Source organism: Dermochelys coriacea, chromosome 8 (genome assembly GCF_009764565.3).
Source record: "Dermochelys coriacea isolate rDerCor1 chromosome 8, rDerCor1.pri.v4, whole genome shotgun sequence".
NCBI lineage: Eukaryota > Metazoa > Chordata > Testudines > Dermochelyidae > Dermochelys > Dermochelys coriacea.
Window position 1 is genome coordinate 4159598 of NC_050075.1, and position 12281 is coordinate 4171878.

Here is a 12281-nt window from a genome sequence, read left to right on the forward strand (position 1 = left end):
CCAAACCAGCAGCACGATTCTGCATCCTTTGGCTTTATAAATGCCTTTTGGCTACCTATGTCAAGGCTACCAGCATGCACGACTCTTTATAGTATCCAAACAGTGCCAAAACAAACCAGCAAGCACCTGCCCCAAGGAACAAACAGTCTAAAGACACAATGGGTACAACCAAGTACACAGACTGTCAAATGGCATGTGCTCTTTACCAGAGGAACATAGCTTTCAGAATTCTATATGGGGGAAGAAGGTTATGAGTGGAATATCACCACTGCAGGGAAGTCGACATAGAAGTCCAGTCCAGGACTTCACTCCGTCACAAAGGAAAGAATTAGCTAACAAAGCCCATACTAGTGACAGGCAGGGAGAGGCACATAGTCCAACATTCACATTGTTTAATTCATTTCAAATAATTCATTAGCAAGCACTTTTCACCTCCGACAGTCACAGGTAAATTCCAGGCTGATGTTTTGTGCCTCTCTCTAGCAGCACTGAAGAGATTTAATCTGTTTATCAGTCACTAATTAAATCTTCCAGAGTGATTAATTTGTTGAGATTCGGTTGCATCTTTTTGGATGCAGATTCACCTCTGGAGTATTGTATTGTTTTCTGCATTCTTTATTAACGGGGTATGTGGATATATTAAATATAGGTATTTTTAATCCTTCCCTGCTGTGTAGGTGTACTGGCAGTGGCAGGTTTTCCCAATACAGTCTATGTGACCCAGGATAATGTGGGTGTGTCTCGTGCAACCTGCTACCACTGCAGGTGATTCCTAGCAGTTGAAACAGCCATACTCAGAAGCGTATTAGTCTTTGAGCTCAGACATTAAGAGCAAGGTATGGGACCACATGATTGTGGTGACACAATCCGGATAGTTGAAATTGTTGCTATCCCATGTGACTGCAGGGAGATCATCATAATCACCTGAAGGCCACCTTTTGCCTCTATCATGGTGGGGAACCTGGTAATGGCTTGAACCTGCCATTGTCAGAGTGAAGCTATTCTTGGTGCCCTAGAAACTGATTTCAACAGGCCTTTGTGATGCATCATTAGCCACTGTGACAGGCCTTTGCCAGGGTCTTCACCAGAAAAGGAAGTGTGTTCTTAACTTAAGTTATCTAGTATGAGGTAAAGTCCCAGTGAAGACAAGGCAGTTTGTAGTTTTCCATGAGTTAACAAGATCAGGGTAAACCCTAGGTTACCTCATAGTCTTTAATTTGACCTATTAATTCACATGAAAACTAGCAACTGCCTTGTCCTCATTAGGACTTTACTTGTGCTAGCTAACTTGAATTAAGAACACACCTTGTTTCCTAGTGAAGACACACCCTTTGAAGGTCCTGGCAAAGGGTGTTTGGGGGCTACCTGTTAGAGGTACCAACATCAGGCCAGAAGAGGAGCCAAAAATCTGGTCCTGAGTGATCTCCAGAGATCCACCCTGCCACAAGAAATTAGCTAGGGAAAGAGTTGCCTGTTGCTTTCGCCGTAAGACAGTTTTAAATGGGTGGGTTTTGCATTCCTGAACAGATGGAGAAAGGAGAAACAGAAGAGGGATGTGGGTGTATGCAAAGTGACTGGGGATATGGTGGGAGGAGGGGCAGTGGATACATGTATGTAGCCTGGGTGACTGGTCTATATTGTTTGACCTACAAAACTGCTGTCTCCTGCTGAAAGAAGTAGATTAAGTTTTGTTTATTGTTGTTTGCATCTCATTACTGTTACGTTTGCTAAAGCAAAAGATTTATTTATAAAATGCATGAGGTGATTTTCCCACCACCACCTTCTCCCTTCCAGTTCCTGGCCAGCATGGGAGGGGCTGGTGTTAGGTTTATTAGTGCTCTGACTCCAGTAGTAAGAAATATGTGGATGTGTACAGGAGGGCCTAGTCTTTATGAGGGACAAACACAAATCTGCTTTTCCCCCACTGAGTTTTGTAAGCCCTAAATGAAAATAACCCAATTTTTTCCACTGCATTCATTTATGGCACATCAGGTGTAAGGAGTGAAAGTCACCTTCATCCACTATAAGGAAACAAACAAAACAGTCACACTATAGTGACCTTTTGCTGGGCTCTGGTGGCCACTCCCAAATAAATAATAGTAAAAGCACTCCGCACATTCCATCTTCAAAGCCATTAATTCAACCCCACAAAATGCCCTGTCATACAGACAAGCAGCAGCACTCCCATTTTGTAGATGGATTAAACTCAGACTGGAAAGCGACTTACCTGCTCCTACAAAGGGAGTCAGTTACAGTGTCAGGATGGGAGCACCAGACTGCACAGACCACAAACCCTTCTCTCATCTGCCAGCACAGAAAGATTGGAATAGATGAGAGTTGTGACATTAACTCTGGAGTGCACTACTAACCCTCTCTCATGAAGGACATTATACCTAGCAAACGGGAGAAGTCAGGAGATGGGCAAGCAATTTAAGGATCCTTTATGCCTGATTATTGGCCTAATTTTACTTTTACTCTTAACTTGCCAGAGTTTATGTTCCTTTCTGTTTTCCTCAGAGTTTGACTTCCAATTTTTAAAAGATGTCTTTTTGTCTCTGCCACTTTTACTGATTTTTAGCCATGGTGGCAATTTTTTTTTTTTTTTTGGTCCTCTTACTGTTTTGAGGTTTTTTTTGCAGGGGTAGATGATATATATTAGTTTCACCCTCTATTACTTTTTTGTAAAGTTTTCATGCAGCTTGCAGGCCTTTCATTCATGACTGTTCCTTTTATTTTTTGTTTAACTAGCTTCCTCATTTTTGTGTGGTTTCCCTTTTCCAAGTTAAATGCTACTGCAGGGGTTGCTGTTTTTTATTCCCCCCCGCCCCCGGATTATAAATGTAATGACATTATGGTCACTATTACTGAGTGGCTCAGCTATATTCACCTCATTGATTTTATTCCCTTTTTGTTATGCTCCCTTTCCATTGTGTTGCCTGTCTTCATTTTTTATTTATTGAACTTCACCCCCATTACGATTTCTCTCTGAAAAGATTTTATCCGAATGCTGCAAGCTCACCTCTCTCCTGACCTGCCGCTAAGAATTGATGGACAGCAGTCCTTGTTATTTTATAGTCGCTCTTTACTCGGAGAAGCTTCATTGTGAGAGAGAGCACACATCAGTGGGTGGAGGCGGGGAAGGGATTTGTCTGTCAGTGCACTAAAGTCTTCTGTAGTGAAGGAAGCTATTGCTGATCAATTATTTCCCTCCACGAGAAAAATGGTGCCCAACTTCTGTGGGGGTGTCAGTACACACTGCTTCATAGGGCCCATCTATTCTACTCAAGAATTTCTCTGGAAATGTTAAACACAGCCAGTTAAATCCATCACTCACTTACACGATTTAACATCTAGGGTAAATTTAGCCCAACAGGCCATTTTCAAATGGGCCCCAAGTCAACTTCTAATGCTCCAGGCTCTATTTTGTGCACCTACGTTTTTGCTCGCAGAGTATGTCATGCTTTCGCCCAGGCAAAAGCCTGAATTTAGAAGCACATGCTGCATCTGTTTACAAAGCGGGCCAGTGCTCACCATCAGAATGATTGGTCCAAGAGACAACTGGGCATGAAAAATTGCATGGACACAGCTGTGGTTGGATCACATTGCCCCCACAATATGACAGGAAGATTCTGACAACATGGCCCGGAGATTCTGACAACATAGCCCAGTGTATTTTAGAGATGGTACCAAACTGAGTCACCCTGGAGAGTGTCCCGTTTAGAACTCCTGGGTCAAAAGCCTGGCATACATCACACAGAGCCATGCAAGAGGGTGAGAAAGCCAAGAGAAATCTTCAGGACTCAGATGGGGAAAACGGTGTGAAATAACGAGATGTCACTTTTAGCCCTCTGAAGCCTTATGTATGGCACTTCTCTAAATGAGAAAATTGCCCAGTAAAATGTGAGACATAGCTCTTCCATTCATATTTAATGATTTTCAGGCAAATCAGTTACACTCCTGGACAAGGCAGAGAGCGGAAAAGAGTACTGCTAGGTATATTTAGAACTAAAGAAGAGAAACACAGCTGTACTGTGCAAAGTGACACAGTGAGATATCTATTAGAGACAGGCACTTTCCCCTAGGTTACAACAAAATATATGCAGTAATATTGCAGCACCCGCTCCAGGCTATTTAGCTGCACAGTTAGGCTATTAAATATGCATTTCTATGTAACAGCAGAAACACGTGCCAAAAGGAGAATGAAAACATAGGTGCGTGATGTTCCCAGCATCAAGGTCACATGCCGAGTAGGTTTCCACTCTATTGTATTTATTTTAAACAGGTATAGATCAGCAATAGCAAGCAGATAGTTGCTTTGAGCATAAAATAAGCACTTATGGCTGCTTTTACTCGGGGGGGGGGGGGAGGAGGGGAAATAAAGTAAGCAGCTCCAATGGGCCATCTGTTTCTCAATTTTAAAGTAAAGGGCAGAGAGAGCTTTGAGATCCTAGCAACCATATCCAATGCATACCCATTATTATTAAACCATCAGCATTAGTAGTTTACTCCATGCCATTTTGATTTGATATATTACTGCACAATGCTTGAGAATCATAAATGATTATTCCAGGTGTCACAGCAAACATCTCGAGAGAATATTTCCTCCTTAAACCCAGAAAGCTTTATTTGTAAACCCACAACCAACCAGTAGCTACGATGAAAAGGTTAGGTTGGCTCTGTGCCTAGTTATGCACTCACAAAGAAGAGGACAATTCAGCTACAGTGGGGATATGTTGGAGATTGGAGTTCGACGTCAGGATTAGCTGATGGAGCTACGTAATCGTGGGTCCACAGACAATATCCGTCCTCTGGCCCATCCTTGTCTTGCCTCCTAAAAGGTCCTCTCTTTTAGGTTATGAGGAGATCATCCCAATCCACATGCAACAGGAGCACTCCATTCAGGGACTGCCACATGGCCAGGAGGTGGCAGAATCTCCCCTTGGGTAATCTCAACTAACTGGAGCGTTAGCACACAATTTCTCCTGTTAGGTTCCTGAAGTTTCAGAGTAGCAGCCGTGTTAGTCTGTATTCGCAAAAAAGAAAAGGAGTACTTGTGGCACCTTAGAGACAAACAAATTTATTAGAGCATAAGCTTTCGTGAGCTACAGCTCACTTCATCGGATGCATTTGGTGGAAAAAACAGAGGAGAGATTGATATACACACACAGAGAACATGAAACAATGGGTTTATCATACACACTGTAAGGAGAAAGAAAAGGAGTAATTGTGGCACCTTAGAGACTAACACGGCTGCTACTGTAAGGAGAGTGGTCACTTAAGATAAGCCATCACCAGCAGCAGAGGGGGGGAAGGAGGAAAACCTTTCATAGTGACAAGCAAGGTAGGCTATTCCAGCAGTTAACAAGAATATCTGAGGAACAGTGGGGGGTGGGGGGGAGAAATAACATGGGGAAATAGTTTTACATTGTGTAATGACTCATCCATTCCCAGTCTCTATTCAAGCCTAAGTTAATTGTATCCAGTTTGCAAATTAATTCCAATTCAGCAGTCTCTCGTTGGAGTCTGTTTATGAAGCTTTTTTTGTTGAAGGATAGCCACTCTTAGGTCTGTAATCGAGTGACCAGAGAGATTGAAGTGTTCTCCAACTGGTTTTTGAATGTTATAATTCTTGACGTCTGATTTGTGTCCATTCATTCTTTTACGTAGAGACTGTCCAGTTTGACCAATGTACATGGCAGAGGGGCATTGCTGGCACCTGATGGCATATAACACATTGGTAGATGCGCAGGTGAACAAGCCTCTGATAGTGTGGCTGATGTGATTAGGCCCTATGATGGTGTCCCCTGAATAGATATGTGGACAGAGTTGGCAACGGGCTTTGTTGCAAGGATAGGTTCCTGGGTTGGTGGTTCTGTTGTGTGGTGTGTGGTTGCTGGTGAGTATTTGCTTCAGGTTGGGGGGCTGTCTGTAAGCAAGGACTGGCCTGTCTCCCAAGATCTGTGAGAGTGATGGGTCGTCCTTCAGGATAGGTTGTAGATCCTTGATGATGCGTTGGAGAGGTTTTAGTTGGGGGCTGAAGGTGATGGCTAGTGGCGTTCTGTTTTCTTTGTTGGGCCTGTCCTGGAGTAGGTGACTTCTGGGTACTCTTCTGGCTCTGTCAATCTGTTTCTTCACTTCAGCAGGTGGGTATTGTAGTTGTAGGAATGCATGATAGAGATCTTGTAGGTGTTTGTCTCTGTCTGAGGGGTTGGAGCAAATGCGGTTATATCGTAGAGCTTGGCTGTAGACAATGGATCGTGTGGTATGATCTGGATGAAAGCTAGAGGCATGTAGGTAGGAATAGCAGTCAGTAGGTTTCCGATATAGGGTGGTGTTTATGTGACCATCGCTTATTAGCACCGTAGTGTCCAGGAAGTGGATCTCTTGTGTGGACTGGTCCAGGCTGAGGTTGATGGTGGGATGGAAATTGTTGAAATCATGGTGGAATTCCTCAAGAGCTTCTTTTCCATGGGTCCAGATGATGAAGATGTCATCAATGTAGCGCAAGTAGAGTAGGGGCATTAGGAGATGAGAGCTGAGGAAGCGTTGTTCTAAGTCAGCCATAAAAATGTTGGCTTACTGTGGGGCCATGCGGGTACCCATCGCAGTGCCGCTGATTTGAAGGTATACATTGTCCGCAAATGTGAAATAGTTATGGGTGAGGACAAAGTCACAAAGTTCAGCCACCAGGTTAGCCGTGACAGTATCGGGGATACTGTTCTTGACGGCTTGTAGTCCATCTTTGTGTGGAATGTTGGTGTAGAGGCTTCTACATCCATAGTGGCTAGGATGGTGTTTTTAGGAAGATCACCAATGGACTGTAGTTTCCTCAGGAAGTCAGTGGTGTCTCGAAGATAGCTGGGAGTGCTGGTAACGTAGGGCCTGAGGAGGGAGTCTACATAGCCAGACAATCCTGCTGACAGGGTGCCAATGCCTGAGATGATGGGGCGTCCAGGATTTCCAGGTTTATGGATCTTGGGTAGCAGATAGAATACCCCAGGTCGGGGTTCTAGGGGTGTATCTGTGCGGATTTGTTCCTGAAGTGTGACACACAACATAATTACTCATCAGACATCTCAGCCTCATGATGTGAGGCACACAGTTACACATGCAAGAGAGAATTTCCAAGGTTACCTGAGCTTTCTTCTGCAGGCTTTTCTTGATAAAGTGTATTTATATAGACACATTTCATAGTAGATGTGCAAGGAAGATTAAAATATCTAATTCACCTCACTAGGCACAAGCATTTAAAGCAACCTTATCCACTTGCCCATCTACTAAAAACCAAATCATATGAACTACCTCACTGACTGAGAATGCATGTGTCCCTGACATTTTGAACCAATTTTTCCAATCAGCCTCCTTTTGTGGGTGCAAGCTGCACTCATGATACCTGTGCACTGGCAGGTGGGGTCCTGTCTCTCTAACTACCCAACTGACAGTACAAGTCAGATATTTGGAGGCAGAAGTGTTACAATTTACCTATGCAAATCACCCTGTGGATGCAAAATTGTGGGCACAAGAACAGTAGCTGAGTCTCAGTCCTTTGGAAAACTGACTCTCTAGTTTACAAACATACAATAAAAACAAAACCATAATGCATTCCCATTAAAGTGATGAGCAAAAAATGGAGAGAGACACCAAATGAGCCTAAGTCTGTAAGGAGTGTTGTGGGCCCATTTTAAAAGGGAGGGTATTGCAAACCAGCCTCTGGTCTATAAATAAATGTTCAGGTACCTGCAAATTAATTTTATACTCGGGTAAAAAAAATTAAAAGAAGAGCACATCACGGAGTGTCTTAGTCCTGCTTGTATTCTGAATGGGTAGTTCTGTTCTAATAAGCGTTTTTCCTTCATCCCCAGCTGTTCTTGCAGTGAAGTCATAATCTGTGTTTTCATCATCGCAGGCTTTTGGCATGGCAATGGTAGGAATGCCACCATGACAGCATCAGCGAATTAAGCAGATGGTGACCTGTGAGAACACAAACCTCTATAGACAAAGAGGTGAGTCACCCAATCAAAGACCTGAAAAAAATCAATTATCTCGGCTCCAGGGACACCGAAAGGCTGGATGCTGTCCCACTACAAACTGACAGAGAAACCTGCCTCAAGCAACTAGAGCAACAAAAAATCTGCTGCTTATTGGAGATGGGTTTCCTACTAAAGGTGGAGGAGGATTGTACTAGATGAGGTGGCTCTGCCCTGTCTCTGCTTGTGTCTCCCTAAATATCTGCACTTGTAATTGGAGCAATTAGTAGTAGTTAAACCTTATTCGATTTGCACAGGTATTTAGACATCTAACTACTATTTGCTGCCACAATTAATTACAGGTTTAAAAAAATTCAGACAAAAAAAATATGGATGCAAAATTTCTCCTGTTAGGTTCCTGAAATGTGAGACACAATATAATTGTGCTTCAAAACTGCTCAGCCTCATGATGTGAGCCACACATTTACATGTGCAAGAGAGAATTTCCAAGGTTACCTGAGCTTTTGTCTGCAAGCTTTTATTTTCCTTTACAAAGTGTATTTCTGTATATATTCACACACACACACTCTCTCTCTATAGCCACATTTTGCAGATGCAAAATGTCATCCACAAAATGAAGGTCAGCCCCGAACACCTTGTACAGTATGTCTGGGGATACTTTGGCATGGTCTCTTATGACCAGATTGTCTCATGCTAAGTGGGGCCTCTTGTACTGATTCCACTGTATTGTCAGAGCTTCAATGACTTTGTTTCAACTGTGTTCTCCCCCCTCACTCCCCACATGTATTTTCCACCATTGTTTAAAGGAACTGAGTTTATCTCGCATAAATGTTTCTCAGAAAGCAAATGTTAAGCTTTCATGCTCAAATATTTGAGCATGATTCGTACAAGATAGGAGAGTGCTTGACACTGCACAGAGACAGGGTTCCCAGAACTCCTCGCTTGGCAGAGACAAGTCAGATCGGGATCTGAGCACATCTTCACATCTAGGACTGTGCGTGCACACATGCACTTCCTGTGACTGTGATGGGACAAAAGGTACAATTAAACTTAAATTAAAGGATGTGTCAGCCTACTTACGTGTACTGGGGATGTTGCTACATAAGGAAAAGTGGAGGAAATAAACCTTCTTGAGGGATCAGAGCCATCAGTGGGAATGCAACTGCCAGCCACAAGCAGCATAGGCCTGTCCAAAGGAGAAGGGAACAGCTCAGTGTATCTGGGGGAAAGTGAACCAAATGGCAAAGGAATATACAAAGGGAGAGGAGGAAGAGGATGACAAGGTAACAGGGAAGTATGTGCAAGGGGAGGAGGAGGAGGAAAGAAAACCAGGTAGCAGAAGAGCCGGGGTCATGGCCTGTGATGGGATGTTAGATGGGGTGGGATCTGAGTTACTATGGAGAATTCTTTCCTGGGTGTCTGGCTGGTGAGTCTTGCCCACATGTTCAGGGTTTAGCTGATCGCCATATTTGGGGTCGGGAACGAATTTTCCTCCAGGGCAGATTGGCAGAGGCCCTGGGGGTTTTTCGCCTTCCTGTCGCATAGGGCACAGGTCACTTGCTGGAGGATTCTCTGCACCTTGAAGACTTTAAACCATGATTTGAGGACTTCAATAGCTCAGACATAGGTGAGAGGTTTTTCGCAGGAGTGGGTGGGTGAGATTCTGTGGCCTGCGTTATGCAGGAGATCAGACTAGATGATCATAATGGTCCCTTCTGATCTTAAAGTCTATGTCTCTATGACTTGGCCAAGTCCAAAGCAGAGCTCCTTGATTAAACAGCATCTGTCATCCCTACCTCTGGGGCATCTTCTTGCGCGTTTTCCTCTACCAGTAACAGTGCTGTGCCAGAACGAAGGTGCTGGGCACAGGAGCACATGCACCGAGACTGCTGCTTCTGTGCACTTCAGATTGGAAGTAAAGCTCATGGGTTTATATTCTGTTTCCTCTTGCGATTTTTGAATCCAACAGCTCTTTGCCATTTGGCAAGAAGCACACCGAGTGCTGCTGGGTTGCCACCCTGGGCCTGACCTGGACTGGCCTCTAAGTCAGGCCCAATAGAGTGGATACCATATGCACTCTGGTTGGACCGTGGTATCCACGCCGCTTCAACTATCTAGTATGGAAGAATGCTGAGCACACTGCAGTTCCCCTGGACATCAGTATGAGCCAAGGGTGGCCAGCACTTTGGAAAATCAGGTCACTTATTAGGAGCCTAAGGGCTTTTCTACATACAAAGGCTGCACCGTTTTAACTATATCAGTGTAATTAAAACAGTACAATCCGCTAGGGTGCCTGCAGTTTTACTAATATAAAGGTGGTTTATACTAGAATGTGCCTGTCACATTCTGGGGTGCAATCCAAACCAGGGAGGGGTTGCTTCATCGGCTGGCCTGTAACCCTAAGTGTCTCAAAATGCCCTGCTGCTGTGGTTCTCTTGCCTGGATGCTTCCAGCCAGCAGACAAGCCGGCAGTATCCTGAGTGTGTCTGTACTATGCAGCCCTGGTGCAATGCTCTGACCCCAGCAGCCTGCCTGCAACACAATCACCCCGCTCTAGTCTTGGTCACCGAGTTACCTTCTGCAGGGGCACCTCAACAGACTTCCAGTCCCAAATTTTCCCAAAGCTGTGTGCTCTGCAGTATCCTGACCTCTCCTGGACCAGAGAGATATTAAGGTTTGTTTGTTCCTTTAAAGATACAATACTCAGCAGCTTGCCACATTACCTGGAGTTAGCATTCACTTTAAATCAAACACAGCACTGAGCTGGCTTAGCTAAAAGCAAAACAAGTTTATTAACAAAAGGAGAGAGGATTTTAAACAAGTTCAGGTACAAAGGATAGAGTTAGAAACAGCTTTCAGCAAATCAAAGTAAACAATGCATTCTAGGCCAAGACTTAACAGAACAAGCTACAGCCTTTTTTCAAGATTGATAAGGAAACTATCTACCATCCAGCAAGATGGCTGACCAATCCTTCTGGTCAGGCTCTCCCATAAAGTCCGAAAGGCTCAGTTCCTTTGTCTTCTTGGGTGAAAGGTAAGTTGGGGTTCTCTGCCCCTCTCTGCATAGTCCAGTGAACCGCTGACATGAATTCTTCTGAGAGGTACTCCCAAAAACAAAGTTCATTCAAGCTGTGAGGAAGGTGACCCATGGAGTTTCATGCTGGTTTCTTCTTCTACTGGTGTTTGCTAAAATGCAAATTGATCTGTTTCCTGCAGCCTCCTCTCTCGTTGCTGGTCCTGTTTACCTTCTATGTAATTTGCACTCCCATTGTCTCAAAGTACTTTGGAAATTCACTGGCGACAGCAGAACCACAGTCTTTTTTCTAGGGTGGAGTAACTTTAGCACTGCCTGGCAGACTTGCTCTGATAACAATTTCCAGTGTCTGTCATTTTGACTTTGTCCTCCATATATACACCCGGTAATAATAGTAATGATCCATGTTATTAGCTTTCTACTGATATCTCACGTGACACCTTTTCGATACAAATTATGACATTAGTGAATTGGGGTACACAGAACTGAGCCGGTCATAAGTTTCAGCTGGCCTGACATCAGTGATTCTCTTGCACTGGGATGCAGTTACGGTCACACTGCCATTAACTGATTTTTCATTTCACTGGCAGTTATGAAAAATTCCCCCCCCCCCCCCGCAGTGTGTTTTGGGTCAAATGAAATGTTTCATTTTCAGGTATTTTTAACTGTTTGTTTTGTTCTGTTTCGTTTTACATAAAAGCAAAGGAAATTTTGGAAATGAAGGGCTAACTCCACAAAATGGAAGTGGTGTTGGCAGTGGTGCCCCATCTTGGCCTCAGTGAGTGCCTGAACCACCAGGCTATTGGCTTTTCTGGGATGGGTCACTCTCAATCCTTCCTGCTGGAGCGATGCCACTTTGTATAAATAATTACATATTTTTTGGGAGGCTGGAGAGAGAGAGAGAGAGAGAGAATATGACTCTGTTGTCTGGTGAGAAGCATAGAATATCAGGGTTGGAAGGGATCTCAGGAGGTCATCTAGTCCAACCCCCTGCTCAAAGCAGGACCAATCCCCAATTTTTGCCCCAGATCCTTCAATGGCCCCCTCAAGGATTGAACTCACAACCCTGGGGTTAGCAGGCCAATAGTCAAACCACTGAACTATCCCTCCCCCGTAAGGTGCTCACCTGTGGGGGGATAGGATGGGGGACACCGGGGTTCCAGTGCCTACTCCCATGACTATTCGATTATTAATACCCACTCCAAGGCAGCCAATAGCCTAGAGGCATCTTTATGCTGATAACTATATCCACATTAGGG

General features: G+C 44.2%; 1 long non-coding RNA gene across 1 annotated transcript in view; it reads right to left on the bottom strand.

Annotated features, from left to right (window-relative positions):
* Positions 1 to 2312: 2312 nt before the first annotated feature.
* Positions 2313 to 12281, bottom strand: part of LOC119860304 — an 82451-nt gene continuing 72482 nt past the window's right edge. The window contains exon 4 of the long non-coding RNA XR_006273798.1: positions 2313 to 3294. This is a non-coding gene — a long non-coding RNA (uncharacterized LOC119860304). The remainder of the gene's footprint in view (positions 3295 to 12281) is intronic.